General features: G+C 36.8%; 1 long non-coding RNA gene across 1 annotated transcript; it reads left to right on the top strand.

Moving 5' to 3' along the window:
* Positions 1–128: 128 nt before the first annotated feature.
* On the top strand, positions 129–24,225 carry LOC127861867 (uncharacterized). Its single transcript, XR_008040331.1, has 3 exons — positions 129–175; positions 23,165–23,294; positions 24,136–24,225. It is a non-coding gene; the product is annotated as an uncharacterized LOC127861867 (long non-coding RNA).
* The last annotated feature ends 1 nt before the right edge of the window (position 24,226 follows it).

Genomic DNA, 24,226 nt, shown 5'->3' with positions numbered 1-24,226 from the left:
GCCCTTATAATATATATATTTTATTTAAATAAAACACATTGGCTCTAATTATATATTTTCTATAAATGTAGATTACTTATTTATTTCAGATGTTTTATTATTGCTCATGAATACTTTAGAAATATGGCGGGAGATCGAAAGCTGCTACGGCAGGACAAGAATTTAATAATACGTGGTAAATCGTGTCTTTTATTTGTAATGTGACGCACAAAGAGGTTTCAATCAGTCCTTTTGCTTCACAGTATGTGTTAAATACAGACCAACTGTAACAATATATTTTTTTAAATATTAAAACATGTTAAAGTTCGCACTGCAGAATATCGAAGATGGGTTTTCAAGAGTATTCAAGGGAGGGAATTTGTATTTTGTCGACTGCATGAAAAGATGCACCACACGATTTCTACCAATAGCACATTTTGGTCGGACAATTATTAATTCTTAGATATATTTTACGGTTCTGGAAGCATTGTTTTTGCAATATATAGGTTTGTTTCTCATAAGTTTAAATTTTAAGGTACCTGTTAACAGATTAGCTTTTTGTCCCCTACCGGTGGAAAAATGATGTTGTATGATGATGTGCCTGTTAAAGAAGATAAACTATATAAATACCTCTTGGAAAGTTCTGAAATTGATAAGCATGTAATTTTTATACTCAGTGTAATGTTACCTGCATTCGCTCAATTAATTAAAAATCATTATAAAGAACATCTTCCTGGTGGTGCATTGGTCAACCTAAATCTCATACAAACTAAGAGTGTAGATAAGCACAATAAATTCCCTGAACGTGTTTTTTCTTATGTAGATCATCTGCTGTCTTGCAAACCCAACATTAATACAATAACTATGGAATCACACATTACATTCTCACTTAACAAAACATCAGAATGGCTTGCTGAACATAGCAATGCTCAAGAAATCATAACACAAAGTCGCAAGGAGGTAAAAAATGAAAAAATTAAATTCAAACGAAGAGAAGAAAATATGCATGCAAAACGCCTTGAAAAGCAGCTAGACGATTTCAAAAAGAAAGAAGATATGGAAAGGAGAATAATTGCTAAACTAGAAAAAGAAACACTTGATATGACTTTTTATGGGTTATGGCAGAATGAACAACAGATGGAAGATGCACTTTATAAAATTAAATCCAAAACTGCACAAGAAGAAGCTTTAAAAGTTCAACTAAGATTTAGAAAGAATGTTTTTAAGCAACAATGTAGTGAGATATTTACAAAATGAGCTCAACCATTAATGGAAAAAGAATAAGCTTATCTGTCGAGGAACTAAAAAAAAATGTAATTATACTCATGAACAAAGCAAAGGAAATTCCTGCATCTGAAACGCTACATGACTTGGTTGGTAGAAATATAATGCACAGATTTATAGAAGAAAATGGACAGTACAAATGGTACAATGGAACAGTTATCTCTCAGGTATTCTTAAAAATCAAAACAACAACATGTGTCTGTGCTTTACATAAAACTTCATTTGGACTGACAACTTTGTGTTACAATATAGTTTAATTTTTAGTTTAAACCTATTTATTTAAGCTCGATTGCATAGAAAGCCTAAGGCTTATTTGAAATGCTCTTGAGTCCATTTCCTGGGACTAGAACCAGTACTTGGTGTCTATAGGGGAGATCTAAAGAACGCTGCCACAGTGGGGATCGAACCCATGACCTCCTTGTCACTAGGTGGACACCATATCCATTACGCCACAGCGACCATAACTAATACAATATAAATAACGTAACATATAACATTACAGCATAAGTTTTTGTATAATAAATCAATTTCATGTAATAAAATAGTAATAAGTGAGCTAACAAGAGCACACATACGAATACATGTTTTCTTTCAATGTGTTTAAAATAAATATGTTAAATTTTTTTCCACTGTTCTATAGGTTCCTGGCTTTCCGGAATGGTTCAACCTGAAATATGAGGATGATGACGATATTTACACGGCAAGGCTAGAAGAGGAGTTCCAGGATGGTGACGTTTTGATCCGTGTTTAGAATATAAGAAAGGTGGTGAGACAAATGCATCTTGACATGCTGTTTAATGATTAGTGAACGACATTAACATAACAGAAGGGGAGCTATTACCACATGTTTTAAGTCAGAATACTTGCATTTATTTTGTACATTTTTTTTTGTCAGTGTGTGATTTTACAGATAGTTGGGTTTGACTGTAGTTTGCCATTATTGTTTATGGCAAATGTGATTGTTTATATAGAGGATATTTGTTGGATTAGGTGGAATATCGATTTTATTTCACGAGTGATCATATAAAATAATATTTTCACGAATGGCGAAGCCACGAGTGAAATTCGCCACGAGTGAAAATATGTATTTTTTATGATCACGAGTGAATTAAAATCGATATGCCATCGAATCCAACAAATTTTCTTTTTATTTTATGCTTTTTTCACCGTTTATTTACATTGTAAAAGAGTTAAGCTGTATAATTTCGCTGGATTTATGACGTTATTTCGTTGAAAAAATGACGTCATTTCACAATAAAAATATCGATATTTTTCAGTTATTTTTCACTGTTTCAAACAGTGAAATACCAGTTTTATTTCAGTGATATTTTTCTATAAACCACCGGAAAGCATAAAATAAATTATTTTCTTACTTTGACATTCACATATTTAACATTTATCAGCAGACAACTTGTATTCTGCATCATAATATCACATTAATAATTTCAACACTCAAAATGTGTTTTTTACCTGAAAAATCGCCTTTATTTCAATTTTCAAAGGGAGATAACTCCGCTAATAGTCAATCGTTTTTCATTTTTTTTTTACAGTTTTGTACTTGTTATGTCATTCCTTTCAAAATGATACATATAATCACTAAGTTCTCACCAAAGTATTAATTAAATAGCTCGAAATGTGCTTTTAGCAGAAAAATCACATTTTTTGAAATTTTCAAAGGGGGATAACTCCACTTACGTTCAACTGATTTTCTTTTTTTTTTCAGTTTTGTAATTGTGATGTTATTCCCTTCAAAATTATGTATAACATCAATTGTTTATTTAACAAAAATAAAAATCATTGAAGTCGCTACTTGTGGTTTAACCTGTCAATAATACCCGCAAGGGGAGTTAGACAGTATAGATAGATAGATAGATAGGTTTGCAGGGCCGTCGTCGGACATTTCAAAGTGGTCAGGCTTTAAGAGCCGGAGGCCTGCAAGCGCCGTAAGCGCGAAGCTACTAGGGAGTGTGGGTCTGGGGGCAGTCTCCCCATGAATTTTTTTTTAAACATGAAGGCGGTTTTGAGGCCAAAGATCTTACTCCAGGCTCCATATTATTTGCAAATGCGATAAACAAGGGAAAATAGTTTGAAGGAATCCATTTCCTTCCGCTCCAGTTGTTAATTTGCTAAGTTGAAGTGCTGTAACTCCTTCAAAATTTTCCAAATACACAGCTGCGCCTTTCTCCTTGAGCAACGAACTCCCCTGCAATTTAAGTTAAGTCAAGAGTGTCCGTTCTTTGCTTATGAACATGAAAAGTCATAAGGTTGTTGAGTCTAGTTTGGGACATTGTACTTCTCAGATATGTCTTAATTCTCCGAAGCGCAGAGAACGTCCTCTCGCTAGTGGCTTTTGTAGCTGGCATTGTCAGTAAGATTCGTATACATGTAAGTGCCGCAACATCTGAGTAGATTACCTGCAATGTAGGTGGAAGCTTGAAGAATTTTCATAGAGGGACGACAATTTCTGCCACTAATGTTTAGGAAGGGGGGGGGAAGTGTATATACTAAAGATTGACTGTACACCCCTGTCTCCGAGCCCCCTACGATGTAATGGCAACGAATTTAACAAGATGAACTCATTAAACCTCTTTAATAATTATTTTTTGATATCCCATGAAAACAAATTGGCTCAAATAAATCCTTTGGCTTTCCTTAAGTATTTTCATGTATGTTTATTCTTGGATTTGCAAAAGAAAAAAATGAATATAGCAGACCCAGATAGCAGACCGACGTAAGAAAAAAATGAATATAGCAGACCCAGATAGCAGACCGACGTTTCCCCCGAACGTCAGCATCACGTTAACATGATGTAGGCGTTGGCATGCTTACGTTGGGCTTACGTTGGCCAAATATCGGTTGGCAAACTTAGGTTGGCTCATTCTGTGGTAATATCTGCCAATGTTGGGATTCTTTATTTGCAGTATAATATAAGATTAATTCTTAGTAGAAATGAGCAGATTGGATTTATAAAAAGATAGGTATGTCAGAATGGGCTTCCATAGTTTTATAGTTTCTGCAGAGGGACACCATGATATAGCCCTTTTTCGTGTTTTTTTTTATTTGAAGAGACAGAGTCATATGATTTTGATACAAGATGATCTGTTTGATACATTCAATTGAATGTCATGCAGAAATCAACATCTGCACAAGCATTGCCATCCTAGTAACAGTACAATATTGCATTTCTTAGGTTCAGCTGTAAGTACGGGTTTCTTGGACTATTCATTTCCTTCAATATGTGAACGAAGGGGATATAGCATTTTTATTATGCCCCCATTTCGAAGAAAAGGGGGTATATAGTTTTCGCACTGTCGGTCGGTCAGTCGGTCGGTCACACTTCGTGTCCGCTCTCTAATTCAAATAGTTTTCATCCGATCTTTACCAAACTTGGTCAGAAGTTGTATCCAGACAATATCTAGGTCAAGTTCGAATATGGGTCCAGGGTTTTTTTTGGCCCGATTTTATAGCCGAAATTCGGCTATGTTCCCAATCCCAAAAAGTATACTTTTTTCCCAAAATGTGGCAAAAAATTCCCAATTTCCAAAAAAAAAAAAAAAAAAAAAAAAAAAAAATTTTTATTTTATTTATTTTTTTTTTTTTTAGATAAAAGTCTTATGCGTATTTTATCTCAATTTCAATTCAATTACATCTAACAAAGTATTATATGATTTTGTTCTTTTAATTTGAATGATTATAAAGAGTTTTATCAAATTTAGTATTTCCCTAATCAGTGGACTTTTCATGTGGAAAAAAATGCTAATGAATTTATTTTCCCAATTTCATGAAAATGCCGATAAAATTCCCAATTCCAAAGCCATGGGCTATCTTCCCAAAAAGTGGAAAAAAAACCCTGGGGTCATGCCGGGTCAAAAACTAGGTCACTGGGTCACTTAGTGCATTTCAAGGATTTAGCATGGTGTCCGCTCTCTTATTGAAGTACTTTTCATCTGATCTTTACTAAACTTGGTAGGAAGTTGTATTAAGACAATATCTAGGTCAAGTTCGAATATGGGTCATGCCGGGTCAAAAACTAGGTCACCGGGTCACTTAGTGCATTTCAAGGATTAAGCATGTTGTCCGCTCTCTAGTTTATGTGGCTTTCTGATTTATTTTGATATTCTAAGACATTTTTATGCCCCCGAAGGAAAGCATATAGTGATCAGACTGTCCGTCCGTCTGTCCGTCACACTTTCAGTCTGCGAAATAAGCGCACGTCCGTTGGCCTGGGCGTGTAAATTATAACTCGGGCCAATTAAAATTGCCATATCGTATGCCTGTCGGGCCAGTAGAAATTCCATTATCAATATTGTTTAAATTTTTAAGTGTGATAAACGTCATTACTTTGTGAGCACTTCGCGAAGATTTCCGACAGAACTTTGTTCAACTTCGCCTAAAATACGACATTTAAGCGCGTTCCGATTGGTCCATACATTCAACGGTCATTTTCGAGTCGTAACCCAGGCCACGTGGTGAACAATTTAGACTGGTTATTTACTTTTGGCATACGTCATGCTGATGTGTATACTGCTGAGGTAAACCAAACGACGTACGCGGCTTGCATTTCCGGAATAAACATCATTTTACTTTGTAACCTTGTTTATGTGTTTATTTCCAAAGTTGTAAGTCCATACGCGCATAAGGCTGCATAATGCTTAAATACGTAGCTGGAGCAATGCCTGGCAAGAAACTGCCCACTACTGATCGTAAGTCAACAAATGACTATGAAAAATCACGGAAACGTGAATTTCAAGAAAAGTGGTTAAAAAATCAGTAATGAAGGAGAAGCTACTTATGTAAGACAGAGTTTAATAAGCTACGCTTAATAACACAGCATAAGAAAAAAGTCAACATGTATGATAAAAGTATGCCATCTATGCCTTCACTTGTCAAGTAAACTTCTGGAAAATAACTAACAGGATATGGTTTCTGACAAAGAGGATCTCCAGGATTGCAGTGATGATGAGATGAACGAAGAAGTTGTTTATCACATGTTAAAGACTTATGATTAATAAAGGACATAATTACCTTGACTTGTTATATTGTGTTGCAATTGTTTTTGCAATAGGCTTTACAGTTAGCATACCCTGGATACAATTTTACTTTTAAAAGATTAACTGCTATTGAAAGATGAAACCCTTTACCAGGGTGTATATTTTAACAAATTTACTTTGGGCTAGTAATTTTGCTGCTGGGCTACTTGTCTTCACCATTCCAGTAGTCCGAATGGCTAGTGGATAAAATTAACTATCATGAAGACTGCACTTTGCGTTTAGATTTCTAAAAATGCTCATAACTTCTATGTCGCTTCAGATAGCAATTTTATATTTGGCATGCATGTGTATATGGACAAGGCCTTTCTATACGCACACAAATTTTGACCCCTGTGACCTTGACCTTGAACTTAGGGTCCGCGTTTAGGTTTGAAATCTTCGTTTAGGATTTGAAAAAAACCTAATAACTTCTACCAAGCGTTTACACAGTTATACTTTTATGTAGTGACAAAGTTACAGTTGGGGGCATCCGTGTCCTGTGGACACATTTCTTGTTTGTATTTTTATTAGCTCACCTGATTGCTCAGTGAGCCTTTGTGACCGTCTTTGTCTGTCATACGTCTGTCCGTCCGTTAACATTTGTTCGTAAACACTCTTAGAGGCCACATTTATTGTCCGATCTTTATGAAACTTGGTCAAAAGCTTCGTCCCAATGAAATCTCAGTAGAGTTCGAAACTGGGTCTTGCCGGGTCAAAAACTAGGTCACTAGGTAAAAAAAAAGAAAAAACTTGTTAACACTGTAGAAGTCACATTTCATGCCCAATCTTCATGTAACTTTGTCAAAATGTTTGTCTTAGGCCACAATTAAAATATTGTTGGATTGCCCTTTACCGACCTTAAATTTTACAGGAGGGTAGGTAGGTAGGAAAATTATTTTATTTTATTTGAGAAATTATATTTTTAATACACTAATAGTCAATGAATATTTAAAACACTGTTATTAAAGCACTGTTGCAGTGTACGAAGCCCTATGTAGCTTAACACTATCTTGTTTGCTGTTTCCTGCAAATATTAATATCAAATGCATGCTTGTGTGTTATTACATCAAATATGTGTTTATTATATGATGTTAATTGCTCAAATGCATTTGTCATTATTTAACAGCCAGACAGCTTTTATTTTTATGCCTCCCTTCGAAGAAGAGGGGGTATATTGCTTTGCACATGTCGGTCGGTCTGTCGGTCCACCAGGTGGTTTCCGGATGATAACTCAAGAACGCTTGGGCCTAGGATCATGAAACTTCATAGGTACATTGATCATGACTCGCAGATGACCCCTATTGATTTTGAGGTCACTCGGTCAAAGGTCAAGGTCACAGGTGAAGGTCACAGTTACTGGAAATAGGCATTATAAATTTATAAGGATTTAGCATGGTTCAAACAAGGGAAACAACTACGGTTTATGCATGTTCTTTTTATTACAGATTTGCCTCCCTTTAATTCATTTAAAATCTCATTTTACAGCAGAGATTCCAAATCTGACCTGTAAATGAGCCCCATATTTACTGCCAGTGCTAGGTTACCTTTTCCCATTTGATCATTCTTAAGTATTGGTATTGTAATGCTGCTACTGCTGCTGCTACTGCTGCTGCTGCTGCTGCTACTACTACTACTACTACTACTACTACTACTACTACTACTACTACTACTACTACTTCTACTACTTCTACTACTACTACTACTACTACTACTACTACTACTACTTCTACTACTACTACTACTACTACTACTACTACTTCTCCTCCTCCTCCTCCTCCTCCTCCTCCTCCTCCTCCTCCTCCTCCTCCTCCTCCTCCACCACCACCTCCACCACCACCACCACCACCACCACCACCACCACCACCACCACCACCACCACCACCACCACACCACCACCACCACCACCACCACCACCACCAAATGGAAAAATTCAGACATGGCAAAAGACCATCACATTTTACAGGCCAGACTTGCCTACCAGGAGAAACAATTCACAAGCCAGTTGAAATTTTTACAGGCCTCAATTTTAAGTGTTTGACCGGTTAGTTTATAGTCTGGGCATGGCAAAGTAAATTCATAAAAGGGCAAACTGAACATAAGCATTAGTTCTTCTTGAATGCTCTGAGCTTTTATGAGTACATACGTGCAGCTCAGAGGGTCAATAGCTGGGAGTTGTATTATTGCAACTAACATAAGCATGAAAACTTGATTTGGGGAAATAAATTAAGAGTGTTAGTTTCAGTTTGTGGATATATTAACGCTTTAAACATATATACTTGAGTGTTGTCGATGTATTGAGCTAAGAGACATTAATATATTAAATAAGTTTACCTTTACATATCCATTTCACTAACATGCCATTACAGTAAACTGTTTAGAGTGGCAAACATAATAAAGCGGAATATGCACATGAATCTGATTAAACACAGATCCACTTGCATATAAATCAAATCATGTTTGTCTTTTATTTTGCATTTTCGAACGATAATCCTGTAACCGTTAGATGTATTTTTCTTTGCGAGTAGACTGCATTCCAATTTTCAAACACTTGTTCTGTGACATTCAGTTCATACATTTCCAAAAAAAAAAGAGTTTTATTTGTATCTAAAATGTATGCTCCATTGTAGAATGACACGCTCTTTTCATTAATCCATACTAATTATATGATGTCCGTCGTAAATTCGATAGTCATTTGTCCTCGCTGAGCATCGTTATTTCTTTTAATTGTCCGCCATCTTAGATCACGTTAACAACATGTGTGCAACGAACCTAAACTCGTATATGTCCGACTACTTTCGCGAACCAATAGTTAAGTATGATGTCGTTCGGCCATTTTCACGGAACACCGCCGATCGCGATGCTGGTTAAAGACGCTTGCATTACTGTCTGGGGCATATGAAATTCCAACCATCGGAGCGACCTAGATCGGTCAGAGGCGATAATAATGGACAGGGATATAAATACGCGCACGAATAAATATTGCAGTCGGCTCTTATGATCGGCGAAAAAAAAAACCGTTTTCAGAAATCGCAATAAATTTATTGGGGTCGGGGGGTAAAAAGTGGGTCGGTCGGTAAAGGGCAAACAAACTTAATTTTAATTTAGGCCTTAATAATATGTTGGTTGAGTTGAAGTGGTTCCGGTCGGTTGAAAAACATGGCCGCCAGTGGGCGGGGCAGTTTTCCTTATTTGGCTATAGAGAAAGCTTGTAAACACTCTGGAAGTCACAATATTTGCCCAATCATCATGAAAGTTGGTCAAAACATTGGTTTTATTGATTTCTCGGACGAGTTCGCAAATGGTCCAGATCGGTGAAAAAACATGGCCGACAGTGGGCGGGGCATTTTTCTCTTTATGTATGTAGTGAAAACATGTAAACACTCGTGAAGTCACATTTTGGGCCCAATTTTCATGAAATTTTGTCAGAACTTTTGTTTCCTAGATACGTGAGTTAAGTTTGAAAATGGTCCCGGTCTGTTGAAAAACATGGTTGCCAGGGGGACGTGGCAGTTTCCCTTATATTTATATAGTAGAAAGGCTTGCAAACAATCATGAATTAAGGCATGTAACATGTGAGACAACTCTTCTAAATATTGCATTTAAGAATACAGTAGTTACTCCCCTTTGATTATTAATGTTTCATAATAATACAGTGTAGTTTTGTTTCATTTATGTGTTAATTGTTATTCGAGGTTGGATGTTTTTATGCCCCCTTTCGAAGAAAAGGGGGCATATAGTGATAGGACTGTCCATCCGTCCGTCTGTCTGTCTGTCAGTCTGTCAGTCTTTCCGTCACACTTTGTATTTAGGTTTCCAAAAATGCTCATAACTTCCATGTCCCTTGAGATATAACCTTCATATTTGGTATGCATGTGTATATGGACAAGGCCTTTCCTTACGCACACATTTTTTTAGCCCTGTGACCTTGACCTTGAACTTCGGGTCCGCGTTTAGATTTCAAAATCTGCGTTAAGGTTTCGAAAAATGCTCATAACTTCTATGTCCCTTGAGAAATAACCTTCATATTTGGTATGCATGTGTATGTGGACAAGGCCTTTCCATGCGCACAAATTTGTTTACCCCTGTGACCTTGACCTTGAACTTCGGGTCCGCGTTAAGGTTTCGAAATCTGCGTTAAGGTTTCGAAAAATGCTCATAACTTCTATGTCCCTTGAGATATAACCTTCATATTTGGTATGCATGTGTATATGGACAAGGCCTTTCCATACGCACACAATTTTTAACCCCTGTGACCTTGACCTTGAACTTAGGATCTGCGTTTAGGTTTCAAAGTCTGCGTTTAGGTTTCAAAAAATGCTCATGACTTCTATGTCCCTTGAGATATAACCTTCATATTTAGTATGCATGTGTATATGGACAAGGCCTTTCCATACGCACAACAATTTTTACCCCTGTGACCTTGACCTTGAAATGGGGTCCGCGTTTAGGTTTCAAAATCTGCGTTTAGGTTTCGAAAAATGCTCATAACTTCTATGTCCCTTGAGATATAACCTTCATATTTGGTATGCATGTGTATATGGACAAGGCCTTTCCATAAGCACATTTTTTTTTTTTCCCTGTGACCTTGACCTTGAACTTAGGGTCCTCGTTTAGGTTTCGAAATCTGCGTTAAGGTTTTTTAAAAATGCTCATAACTTCTATGTCCCTTGAGATATAACCTTCATATTTGGTATGCATGTGTATATAGACAAGGCCTTTCCATACGCACAAATTTTTTTACCCCTGTGACCTTGACGTTGACCTTAGGGTCCGCGTTTAGGTTTCGAAATCTGTGTTTAGGTTTCGAAAACTGCTCATAACTTCTATGTCCCTTGAGATATAACCTTCATATTTGGTATGCATGTGTATATGGACAATGTCTTTCCATCTAAATCTGCGTTTAGGTTTCGAAAATGCTCATAACTTCTATGTCCCTTGAGATATAACCTTCATATTTGGTATGCATGTGTATATGGACAAGGCCTTTCCATTAGCACAACAATTTTTACAATGTGACCTTGACCATGAAATAGGGTTCGCGTTTAGGTTTCAAAATCTGCTTTTAGGTTTCGAAAAATGCTCATAACTTCTATGTCCCTTGAGATATAACCTTCATATTTGGTATGCATGTGTATATGGACAAGGCCTTTCCATACGCACACATTTTTTTTTCCCTGTGACCTTGACCTTGAACTTAGGGTCTGCGTTTAGGTTTCGAAATCTGCGTTTAGGTTTCGAAAAAAGCTCATAACTTCTATGTCCCTTGAGATATAACCTTCATATTTGGTATGCATGTTTATATGGACAAGGCCTTTCCATACGCACACAAATTTTGACCCCTGTGACCTTGACCTTGAACTTAGGGTCCGTCTTAGGTATCGAAATCTTCGTTTAGGTTTCGAAAAATGCTTTAACTTCTATCAAAGCGTTTATAGGGGGCATATGTCATCCTATGGTGACAGCTCTTGTTTTTAGCTCACCTGATTGCTCAGGTGAGCTTTTGTGACTGGTCTTCGTCTGTCGTCCGTCCGTCCACATTTGTTCGTAAACACTCTAGTGGCCACATTTATTGTCTGATCTTCATGAAAATTGGTCAGAAGATTTGTCCCAATGAAATCTCGATCGAGTCTGAAACTGGGTCATGTTGGGTCAAAAACTATGTCACTAGGTAAAAAAAAAAAAAAAGGTTGTAAACAGGGTTCGACACTAAGGCACGTCCAACAGACATTGTTTAGTAAGATCGGTGGTCGGGCTAGTAAAAATGCGGGCTAGCTTGTCCGACTGGTCGTACATAAAAAATCTATACTGATTCATATAACTATAACTAACTACTGTGAAAACCTTTATTTTTAATGTGTAAAATTACTCTCGTATCCGTTATTTACATTAAAACAAAACTAGTGTGTTTAAATAAACGCGGAGCATTCACATGATTCATCGCTATTTTTAGACGCAAAGGAGAGCTTCCTGCAGAAATTGCTTGTTTCCATTGGTCAAGTTGTCATGAATATTAATGATTTTCTGCAGTGTCGTAAAACTGTAGAGCATGATTTTACGACTTCTATCGAAAATCGGTATCGTCAATGTAAACATTTTTGCGTAGCAGACAAGAGAATGTAATTTAAAGAATGGCTTTGATCAAGTTGGGATTTTCGTCCGACAAATCAGTTAATAAAAAAGAATCCGACGCTTAACACGAAAACGTCAATTTTATCCTAGATGGTGATCGAGTCAGTTCCCATGGATTGAATTTGACGGAGAAAAGCCAAAAAAAGTGTTATTTTATTGTTTTACTATATGCATACAAAAATCTGGTGTTCACTGATTATTTACTGATAAATCCTGATTAAACAGTAACATGACACAATTGTGTTCATTTGCTATGTCATTTGTGGTCTAGTAGACATCAGGTTCGGGCTAGTACATTTTAAGAGGAGCTGGTCCGACAGTCTTGCGGTAAAAAAAGTTAATGTCGAACCCTGGTAGAAGTCACATTTAATGCCCGATCTTCATGTAACTTTGTCTATATGTCTGTGTTAATGATATGTTGGTTGAGTTCAAAAGTGGTTCCGGTCCATTGATAAACATGGCCACCAGTGGGCGGGGCAGTTTTCCTTATATGGCTATAAAGAAACCTTGTAAACACTCTAGAAGTCACAATTTTGGCCCAATCATCATGAAAGTTTATCAAAACATTGGTTTTATTGATATGTTGGACGAGTACGAAAATGGTCCAGATCCGTAAAAAAACATGGCTTTCAGTGGGCGGGGCATTTTTCTCTATATGTATATACACTTCAACACCGTTATTTCGAAGTCGTCGGGACCGTTAAAAAAACTTCGGATTAACGATAATTCGAAATAAACATTTGACAGACGACTTCTTTGATTCTTTAATAATAAAACGTTGTGGAATTCGCATGGTTCGGTTACATGCTACTATTAATAATTGTTTTACTTAAAAACGTAAACTAGTCAGATGGCAATAGATTTCTACTTGTAACAAACGAAGGAATAAAACGATTTTTGTTCTTCTTTTTATGTTTTCTCTAAGTACAGAACATTTTAAATATAATGAATATGCACTCAGGGGTTTTTTACCTTATATAACAGACGCCGAATATCGGCGTCTTCCCCCACCAAACTAGGCTGTTTTTTTCCCCTTTCAGAACCAAAAATTCCCCTTAAAAAAAAAAAAATTAATTTTTGTTTTTGTTTTTTTTTAATAGAAAGATGTGTCTCATGATTATAATATCTCAATTCTATTTCAATTTAATCTTGCCAAACGTAATAACTTATGAAAAAAACAATGAATATAGTGCAAACATGTACAAATGTATTGTAATAATGAGAGAGTAAGTAAACAAATCCCCCAAAATGGGGAACGACGCGAAAATTCCCACGCGCACAATTTTTCCCCAAAGTGGAAAATCCCGCGTAAAATTTCCTTCACATAAGGGCTTAAGGCCCCTTCCCCCACCCACAACCCAAAAAAAACCCTGGCACTTATTATCAGAACATATAAAATATAACGAATAGAACAAATTGTCATACATGTAAATGCAGATAAATACATTTTCGGAAATGTATTAACATTTTTATGCCCCCCTTCGAAGAAGAGGGGGTATATTGCTTTGCTCATGTCTGTCGGTCTGTCGGTCCGTCCACCAGGTGGTTGTCAGACGATAACTCAAGAACGCTTGGGCCTAGGATCATGAAACTTCATAGGTACAATGATCATGACTCGCAGATGACCCCTATTGATTTTGAGGTCACTAGGTCAAAGGTAAAGGTCACGGTGACCAGAAATAGTAAAATGGTTTTTGATTGATAAATCAAGAACACATAGCCTAGGATCATGAAACTTCATGGGTAGATTGATCATGACTTGCAGATGACACCTATTGCTTTTGAGGTCACTAGGTCAAAGGTTAAGGTCACGGTGACCCGAAATAGTAAAATGGTTTCCGGATGATAACTCAAGAACGCATACGCCTAGGATCGTGAAACTTCATGGGTAGATTGATCATGACTCGCAGATGACCCCTATTGATTTTGAGGTCACTAGGTCAAAGGTCAAGGTCACGGTGACCAGAAATAGTAAAATGGTTTTCGGATGATTACTCAAGAACGCATACGCCTAGGATCATGAAACTTCATAGGTACATTGATCATGACTGGCAGATGACCCCTATTGATTTTCAGGTCACTAGGTCAAAGGTCAAGGTCACAGTGACTCGAAACAGTAAAATGGTTTCTGGATGATAACTCAAGAATGCTTACGCCTAGGATCATGACACTTCATAGGTACATTGATCGTGACTCGCAGATGACCCCTATTGATTTTCAGGTCACTAGGTCAAAGGTCAAGGTCACAGTGACAAATATGGTATTCACACAATGGCTGCCACTACAACGGACAGCCCATATGGGGGGCATGCATGCTTTACAAACAGCCCTTGTTTGAAAATAAGACGCGATGTCTCTCTGAACACTGGACTTAGCAGCACTAAACGGGACGCGTGTAACATATTTCTCTATGTGTCAAGGACATTGAAGCACTCACTTCCGCCCGTGTTTGCTCGCAGAAGGTAGAGTTTATATAAGATGAATTTCATTGGACCACATTTACTCAGACCTAACGTGACACGTTTATTTGTTACTAAAGAATGCAAACCTACATACAGACAATACCAAACTTCGTCGGACCGACAGACATATCTGACAGAATATGACAAGGTCCGATCAATTTTGCAATTCCGTCGGACCAAAATGTCCGACTCCAAAAAATATAATAAATATCTTTTTTAATCATCGTCTGATGCTCCGTGGGATTCCAATATTTGCCATAAAAACATGTTTTCGATCTATTTGTGTCCTCCAGTAAGAATAGCTCACACATGTTCGGTTATACGCGTTTTTTTTTTCGAAATAACTCGGATCACGCAATACTATATTCGTAAAATATTCTGAACGTAGAGACGAAATTTGCCGAGTGTGTTCCGATGTATCTGAAATACAAACTGTTGCAACTCGGTATATTCCGTGACAGCGTCTGGAAATTTCCAAACGGATATTTATTAAGTACTAGTTCCACGCTCATATGTGCATGTCAATTCGCAAAATGCGAGAGCCAGGACCATGCAGCAAGGTGCTCGCATATGTTAGAGGTCAATTGTCTTCAATGTAAACAGCATTGCGAAGCGAAAATAACGTTGACGTATAATTGTTTTCAGATGTTCGTTTTCAAAATATTGTTGTCTTCTTTCCAAAAGATAATTTCACAACTAATTTTATTGTCTTTATATTTTGTATTGTGAGATTTGCCTGATATGCTGGGGTTTCTTACCAAAGTATTACCTGGTACTGAAACTATTATATTGACTATTGAGAATATTGGCAAAACAAATTTATCGAGACTCAAGTAATTGATCATCTATTAATTGAAGGTACCTCAGATGAGCAGGAGACTGCTTAACCTGATAATGTCGTAGACTTTGACACAGAAACTCAACAAATCAATTGTCAATACTGTAAAGATGACAAGAGTGATTACTGTTCAGATTTTCAGGAGGAAGGAGACAATGAGAAGAAGATAATCAATTATTTGAATTCCAATCTCTATTCCGATATCTGATAATATCTAGTAATATATAGTAACCACTTGTTTTATGATATTACTAGATAGTACATACTTGAAATATGTCATTATGATATAAATAGATACTATGTGTAACAGTCATTTCATTTTGTGTTTTCTCTCTTTTTGTTTGGTCTGATAAACAATCATCCGGTTTGACAGAGTTTGTCAATCCGTCAGACCGAATGTCTGACATCAATCTGGAAGTTTGGTATTGTCTCTACATAAATAGTAATTATCGGCTTTTGACGACATAAAATTAACGTCCACGCGCAGACGTCAAAGGAGTAATTATCAGCTTTTGACGCGCCACGCCCAGACGACAAAGGTGTAAAATATTTTGCTTAGCGTTTTGCAGCTTTGATTTCGGATTAAAGATTGATGATAAGTTGCGAATTATATTGTCGGGACCGACAGAATCACTTCAAATTAACAATTTTTTCAGTTTAAGGAAGTTCGGATTAACAATGAAATTTTACATTAAACAAAGAAGAACCAAATTCGGGACGGGAAAAATACTTCGAAATAACGGTGACTTCAGATTAGCGGTGTTCGAATTAACGGTGTTGAAGTGTAGTGAAAACATATGTGAACAATCTAGAAGTCACATTTTTGCCCAATTTTCATGAAATTTGGTCAGACCATTTGTTTCCTTGATATGAGAGTTGAGTGGGAAAATGGTTCCGGTCAGTTGAATTACATGGCTGCCGGGGGGGTGGGGGGGCAGTTTTCTTATATTTATATAGTAAAAAAAAAGCTTGTAAACAATCTAGAAGTCACATTTTTTGGCAAATCATCATGAAACTTGGTGAATAGATTTGTTTTTTATGTATCTCAGATGAGTTTGCAAATGGTCCCGATGGGTCAATAAACATGGCTGCCAGGGGGGTGGGGCAGTTTTTCTTATGTGACTATATAGAGAGAAACCTTGTGATCGAACACTATAGAAGTCACATTTTTTGCCTAATCATCGTGAAACTTAGTCAATACATTGGTTTTATTGATTTCTTGGACAAGTTGGAAAATGGCTCAGATTGGTGAAACACACTTTTTAGCTCACATGATTGCTCAGGTGAGGTTTTAGGATTGGTCTTTGTCCGCTGTCCGTCCGTCCACATTTGGTTTGTAAACACTCTAGCATTTACATTTCTCAAGCATTCTTTATCAAAGTTGCTGAAAGATCTCAGTCAAGTTTGATGATAAGCAAAATCACATAATTAATGCCATAATTATTTCCCTTAGATTGTCCAAATTTTCATTATATTATACAAAATCCTTGTAAGCAAAGTTTGATGTTTGGGGGGTCAACTCAAAATAAAGGTCACCATTTCAAATCTTACAAAAACAAAAACACTCCCTATACCAGAGTTTTGGTTCAATAATCAGGGGGTTTTTACCTTTAAATAACAGACGCCGAATATCGGCGTCTTCCCCCACTTTTTTTTTTAATAGAAAGATGTGTCTCATAATATCTCAATTCTATTTCAATTTAATCTTGCAAAACGTAATAAATTATGAAAAAAACAATGAATATAGTGCAAACATGTACAAATGTATTGTAATAATGAGAGAGTAAGTAAACAAATTCCCCCAGAAAGGGGAACGCCGCGAAAATTCCCACGCGCACAATTTTTCCCCAGAGTAATAAAATCCCGCGTAAAATTTTTCCCACATAAGGGCTTAAGGCCCCTTCCCCCACAACCCAAAAAAACCCCGATAATGATGAAACTTGACCAGGATGTTTGTCTGGTCAATATCTAGGTCATGTTTGACATTAGGTAAAGATTGAATGAACCGACTCCTCGCAGGTGAGCGAACTAGGGCCATCTTGGCCCTCTTGTTATTGAAACATAGCGATGGTTATCATTTTACTCACTTTGATGTCTCCTCGTTTCTTGGAAAAAATGTGTCTGCATCTTCTGGTATAAACATCCGGAAAAATGGAGTGCACGATGGCTCGTTTGTACCATCGGAAAACAACGAAGTTAGAAAACGCAGGGGGTGGATTATAGTAAGCAAGTAACTGGCGTGGTTTAAGTGAGAAAAATAGTAACTGTTGTTCAAAATGGCGGTTAACGGGTGATATTTTAATGTTTTCATCGGTATTTTTGAAAGGTTTGTACATTTACCATACTTATTCGACATTGTCCTTACGCGCAGGATGATCTACTGATATTCATTTAACCTCAGTATAAATCAGTGTAGATGCATTATCAATATTAAAAAAGTTATTGAAGATTTTATACGCAAATGCCTCATTGTTTACGATTGACACGGTTCATTGTATGTGCAATTTTAGACCATATATAAGGGTTTCTCAGCAGTTTTCATGGAAAGGTGGATTCAAGAACCATCATAGCTTACCTTGTATCAGCACCAGGATGCTTCCAACAGGCAATCGCAATATATATTCATCAACATTCGAAAATTAAACCCCATTTCCATAACTGTTGAGCACAATACCCCCACTTTCAGTAACAATGTCGAATAAGTATGGTAAATGTACAAACCTTTCAAAAACTCTGACGAAAACATTCAAAAATCACCCGTTAACCGCCATTTTGAACAACAGTTACTATTTTTTTTTAAATTCTTTTTCATGTTTATTAAAATTTAAATTGTGTTTAATTGATTAATGCAAAAAACAGTAAAAGAGCGCAAGAAACAAGTTTTATTAACCTGTAAGGAGACTAGATTAGATTTTAAGATGCAGACTTCAGGGGCGGAGCCAGGATTTCTGGTTAGGGGGGGGCGGGATCTTGAAAGATTTGCTGGGGGTGCAGGGCAAAGACCTGCTAGGGGGTCCAGGGAGGGCAAAAGCCCCCTGTAAGCACTACGAATTTAGTGATTTTGAAAGCTTTGACAACCACTTCTTGGGCATGTCACGCCTTATATACTTTAATCAAAGTACGTTCTTATAATGCCAATAAAGTGCATAGTTTATCGTTTAGGGGGTCCAGGGGGGCGAACCCCCCCGTAAGCTTCACGAATTTAATGATTTTGAAGGCTTTGACAACCACTTCTTGAGCATGTTACGCCTTATATACTTTCATCAAAGTACCGTCTTATAATGCCAAAAAAACAAAGTTTATAGTTTTGGGGGTCCAGGGGGCGAAGCCTCCCGGAAGCTCCATGATTTTATGAATTGACTTTACTTTGGCGATTTTAGGGGGCCGCGTCCGCCCCCCCACCTCCCCTGGATCCGCCTATGGTCTTTGTAACACTGCAACCCTGTGCCACTACATAGTTGTATCAAATTTGGAGACATTATGATTATTAACAATTCATGGGTGGCAAAATCAAATGACCAAGTTGCCCAAGTCGTACATTTGTTAATCTGGGCAGCTCATATTTTTATGCCCCCCTTCGAAGAAGAGGGGGTATATTGTTGCACATGTCGGTCGCTCGGTCCGTCCACCAGTTGGTTCCCGGATGATAACTCAAGAAAGCTAAGGCCTAGGATAATGAAACTTCATAGGTACATTGATCATGACTGGCAGATGACTCCTATTGATTTTCAGGTCACTTGGTCAAGGTCACGGTGACTTGAACCAGTAAAATGGTTTCCGGATGATAACTCAAGAATGCTTACGCCTAAGATCATGAAACTTCATTGGTACATTGATAATGACTGGCAGATAACAGGTATTGATTTTCAGATCACTAAGCCAAAGGTCACAGTGACTTGAAATAGTAAAATGGTTTCCGGATGATAACTCAAGAATGCTTACAGCTAGGTCAAAGGTCAAGGCACAGTGACACAAAACGTATTCACACAATGGCTGCCACTACAACTGACAGCCCATATGGGGGGCATGCATGTTTTACAAACACAACTGACAGCCCATATGGGGGGCATTCATGTTTTACAAACAGCCCTTGTTAAATCTTCAACTTCAACAGAGCAGAAACCCAAAGCTTTGAGCAGTCCACCCCACCCCATACCCCCAAAAAATTAGAAAGATTATGATAAAAAATATGATTTAAATAAATGATCCAGAACTTTTCAAGAAAGTTGGCTAAAGGATTTTCCATGGTTACAAGTTGATGATGATCAAATTGCTACATATAAAATATGTAAGTATTTACATTGTTTATAATATACTGCTATAAAGAATGTACCCTGGAAATACAAAATTATGAAAAATGTAACGGAAACAAGCAAATAATACTCATTATTAATGATTATTTCCACAATATTGTACATTTATTAATAAATGCGTTGATAATTTATATAAAAAATTAAATTTAACAGAAAAGAGTAGTTCAGCAACAGACAAGTGAAATTACCTAAATGGTTGTACGTAGACAAGTACATTTGTATAGTTTTTTTTAGATTTTGCCACCCCTGAACATGATTAAATTTGGTACAAGTTCACACTTATTCAGTCTCTGCCAAACATGTTATTTACAGGGTCTATTGTCTGATAAAAAAATTGAGAACAAACAGGGCTAAAGATAACAAGCGTATATGCGTTATTACGAAATTAAAATAATCAACAAGAGATGTGTTTGTCAGAAATACAATGCCCCCTATTGCGCCGCTTTGAAATAAATTTTCAATATATCATTTGGCAGGTTTAGAAATTATCTCCCTTTTAAAGCTTATTACTTCCCTTGGATTGTATTCTTTTGACCTTGAAGGATGACCTTGACCTTTCACCACTCAAAATGTGTAGTTTCATGAGATACACATGCATGCCAAATATCAAGTTTCTATCTTGAATATTGCAAAAGTTATCGCAAAACTTTAACCAAGGTTAAAGTTTAGGGACAGAATAATAGACAGACAGGCCAAAAACAATATGCCCCCGATCATTCGATCAGGGGGCATAAAAACGTAATTAAATTCAAAACGAAGCATACAAAAACGAAAATACAAATTCAATAACGTTATTCCTGTAAAAAACCTTGCATCACAAAACACAATTCTTATGAACACCAGGCGTATTTATTAGAATGGTTATTTTCCATACAAAAATGTACCGGATAGTTTATATGCCGACCAATGAAGAAAAGAAGGCAGTCTTTCCCGCGGTTATCAATCTTTGGGGTATTAGTGTAATTATTCGTAGACCCGTCCGAGTTCTACTTTCATTTTCAAGGTATTCAACTCTAAATGACCCGAAAACAGGGTGCTTCGCTTTGAACAGTCATAACTCAATCAATTGTGCAGCGATTTTCACGTACTTGGTCTTATTCAACGCAAAAATGAATGAACTTTGATCAGAAATTTAGTAACTGTTTGTTGTTATGTACAGGAACCTTTTTGAATTCCATTTGTATAAATAATATAGTAACCTTAGTAGATTTTTATTATATTATATATATATAATATAATAAAAATCTACTAAGGTTACTATATTATGTATACAAATGTCATTCTCTAAATTATCCAATTGAGTTAAAAAAATGGGGGGGGGGGAGAAACCCACTTAAGCTCAAAAGTAGGGGGTGAAATTTTTTGCTAAACTATTGAATTTACAAAAACCCTATTTTCAAAAACAGGGGTTGATTGCCCAATATATATACCCCAAAAGTTATCTAAAGCCCCAGGGCCCTCAATCCATTTTAGGGGAAGCGGGTCGCTACCCATAGCAGGGGGAATTTTCGCGGCGTTTCCCTTTTTGGGGGATTTTTAACTTACTCTCTAATTATTACATTTGTACATGTTTGCACCATATTCATTGCTTATTTCATAATTTAGTATGTTTGACAAGATTAAATTAAAAAAGAATTGAGATATAATATTTATGAGACATCTATCTATAAAAAAAAAAAAAAATTTTTTTTTTTTTTTAGGGGGAATTTTTCCCCCAAAAAGGGGAAAAAAGTATACTTTTCAGGGGGGGGGAATGCGGCCGAATTTCGGCCGTGGATTTGACAGATTGAGGGCCCTGAGCCCTGACAAATATGTTGGTTTGTCAATGTTTGTTTATGGCTCTGAAAGTTTTATGCGTTGTAAAAATAGTGATAGCAGCATTTTACCTCTATATAAAGTTGGCACCGGAAAACGGTGTCATTCCAAATGCGACCATTTTCACTTGTATTCTCATTTTTGAAGCATTTGTTAGCAAAAAACAACACGAATTTCCCAAATTTAGTCAAAACGCCGCCATTTTTCCCAAGCCAAAGGTACCCAGCCTCATTCCCAAAATGGTGAAAAAACCCTGGAATTTTCACTGTAGGAACATCTACAGTAGTTTTCCTTTTTTATGTGCTCATTTGAGACTGGCTGTGTGGAAAGGGGGTTTAATGCATGTGAGTAAAGTGTGGTCCCTGCCGGCACAGGCTATTCTGGGGTGACATGTTATCCTATTACCAGATGAAAATCGATAGTATAACAACGATCGTATAAACTTTACCTTTATACCATCGCTATTTTTAGACCATGGTTTTCCGACCTCTATCTAAAGAACACTATATGTTTCAATGTGACGTCATAGCAAATGATGACGTTGAAGTTAACAAACACTTCGGAGTCAACTTGAAAAACCAGCGCTGTTTCTTTGAATTTTAAAGTATTTTTACTCTTTTTGAACGATAAACGACCACAAAATATTAGGATAAATAGAATATTATGTGAGTGTCGGATAGAGATCAAGTTTATCATGCTCGGCTCGAAAATTTGTAGCGGTCGGCAAGCCTCGCACTACATGTTTCTCAGCCTCGCATGATAAACTTGATCTCTATCCGACACTCACATAATATTCTCTATTTACGCTTATAAATGGATTTTTGCTAAGAAGAGAATTTCTTAAAAAAAATATCATAAAAGCGGAAAGTGTCGTCCCTGATAAGCCTGTGTGAACTGCAGAGGCTGATCTGGGACAACACATTACGTACATGCAGTAACCCCCGTTTTCACAGAGAGAGAGGCTAATTTTTATGCCCCCGGATCGAAATTTATTGTTATTGGCCTGTCTGTCTGCCATTGTGTGTGTCCCAAAACTTTAACCTTGGAGCTGCACATTTTGAGTGGTGAAAAGTCAAGGTCAAGGTCATCCTTTAAGGTCAAAGGTAAAAAAACATTGTATATTTCTTTCCTAAAACTTAAACCTTCGTTAAAGTTTTGTCATAACTTTTTGAATATTGAAGATAGCAACTTGATATTTGGCAGTGGTGAAAGGTCAAGGTCATCCTTCAAGGTCAAAGGTCAAATTTATGGCTTCAAAGCGGCGCAATAGGGGGCATTGTGTTTCTGACAAACACATCTCTTGTTTTCTTTCAGTGAACATAGTGTCCATGATGGTATCGTATACAATCAATGGTGCCCTGCTAGGCATGATCCTACCAGTCCATGTGTGCGATTTTGAACGCGTCACAGTCACCACTCTCCATGTGACTCTTATCATGTCTGGGTAAGAACTGAATGCTGATATACAGAAGCCTTGCTCTGAGAAACCAAAGTTTAATGCATGTGTGGAAAGTGTCATTCCAGATTAGCCTGTGCAGTTTTATTAGGGATGACACTTTTAGCCTATACTGGCTTATCTTTTAAACGAGACTTCCTTTAAACTTTCACAGAGAGCGGCTCATATTATTTAATTATTGCATTATGCAGCTTAAGGCAAATGTTAAAAGTGCAAGAAACGTCATTCCTATTGATTTCAATACAATGCCCTTTGGGACTTGAGACTAAGTGCAGGATGTATTATGAAAACATAAAGACACTGTAGACAGCATCAAATATGATGTTTTGTTAACGAAAACAGTAAAATAAAAACAAAATTAGTCAACAACTGTCAAAATAATCAGCTGAGACAATTAGAAAGTCGTTGATATTTTGGATGCTGCTGAGAACGATATTGAATTTGTAAGCAATTTTTCACATTTAGACTTGCCATATTAAGGTTATTTCAAAAGGAATGACTTGATCAGTTTTAGAGCATAAGGTGTCAAAATTGCTTGACTTTGTTCTATTTAAAGTTAACCCTTTTCGTTTGACTGCTACCATCGGACTTATTTGCATGTGCGTTAACCACCTACATGTACAGTATTCTAAGTATAACCAGTTTTTGTATCCATCTAAAGTATTTTGATTTATAATGACCAAGTTTGCAAACCAAATTTAATAACTAAGTTACTACTTTATTTTATTTATGTTCTTCAAAATATTGAATTGAAATTTAATTTAGACCTCATAATGATTCATATTGACTTCAAAAACGGAAATGCAGATGAATATTCAATGTGTTTTAGGAAGGCCGAGATAAAACTCCATGGTGTGAATTTACTTCCTGCTTGAGAACGGTTAAACTGTGGAGCAGACTAATAGATAAACATTGAGGTA

This window comes from Dreissena polymorpha, chromosome 16 (assembly GCF_020536995.1).
Source record: "Dreissena polymorpha isolate Duluth1 chromosome 16, UMN_Dpol_1.0, whole genome shotgun sequence".
NCBI lineage: Eukaryota > Metazoa > Mollusca > Bivalvia > Myida > Dreissenidae > Dreissena > Dreissena polymorpha.
Note: the sequence above shows the minus strand (reverse complement) of the source record. Positions and strands in the feature narration are given on the sequence as shown.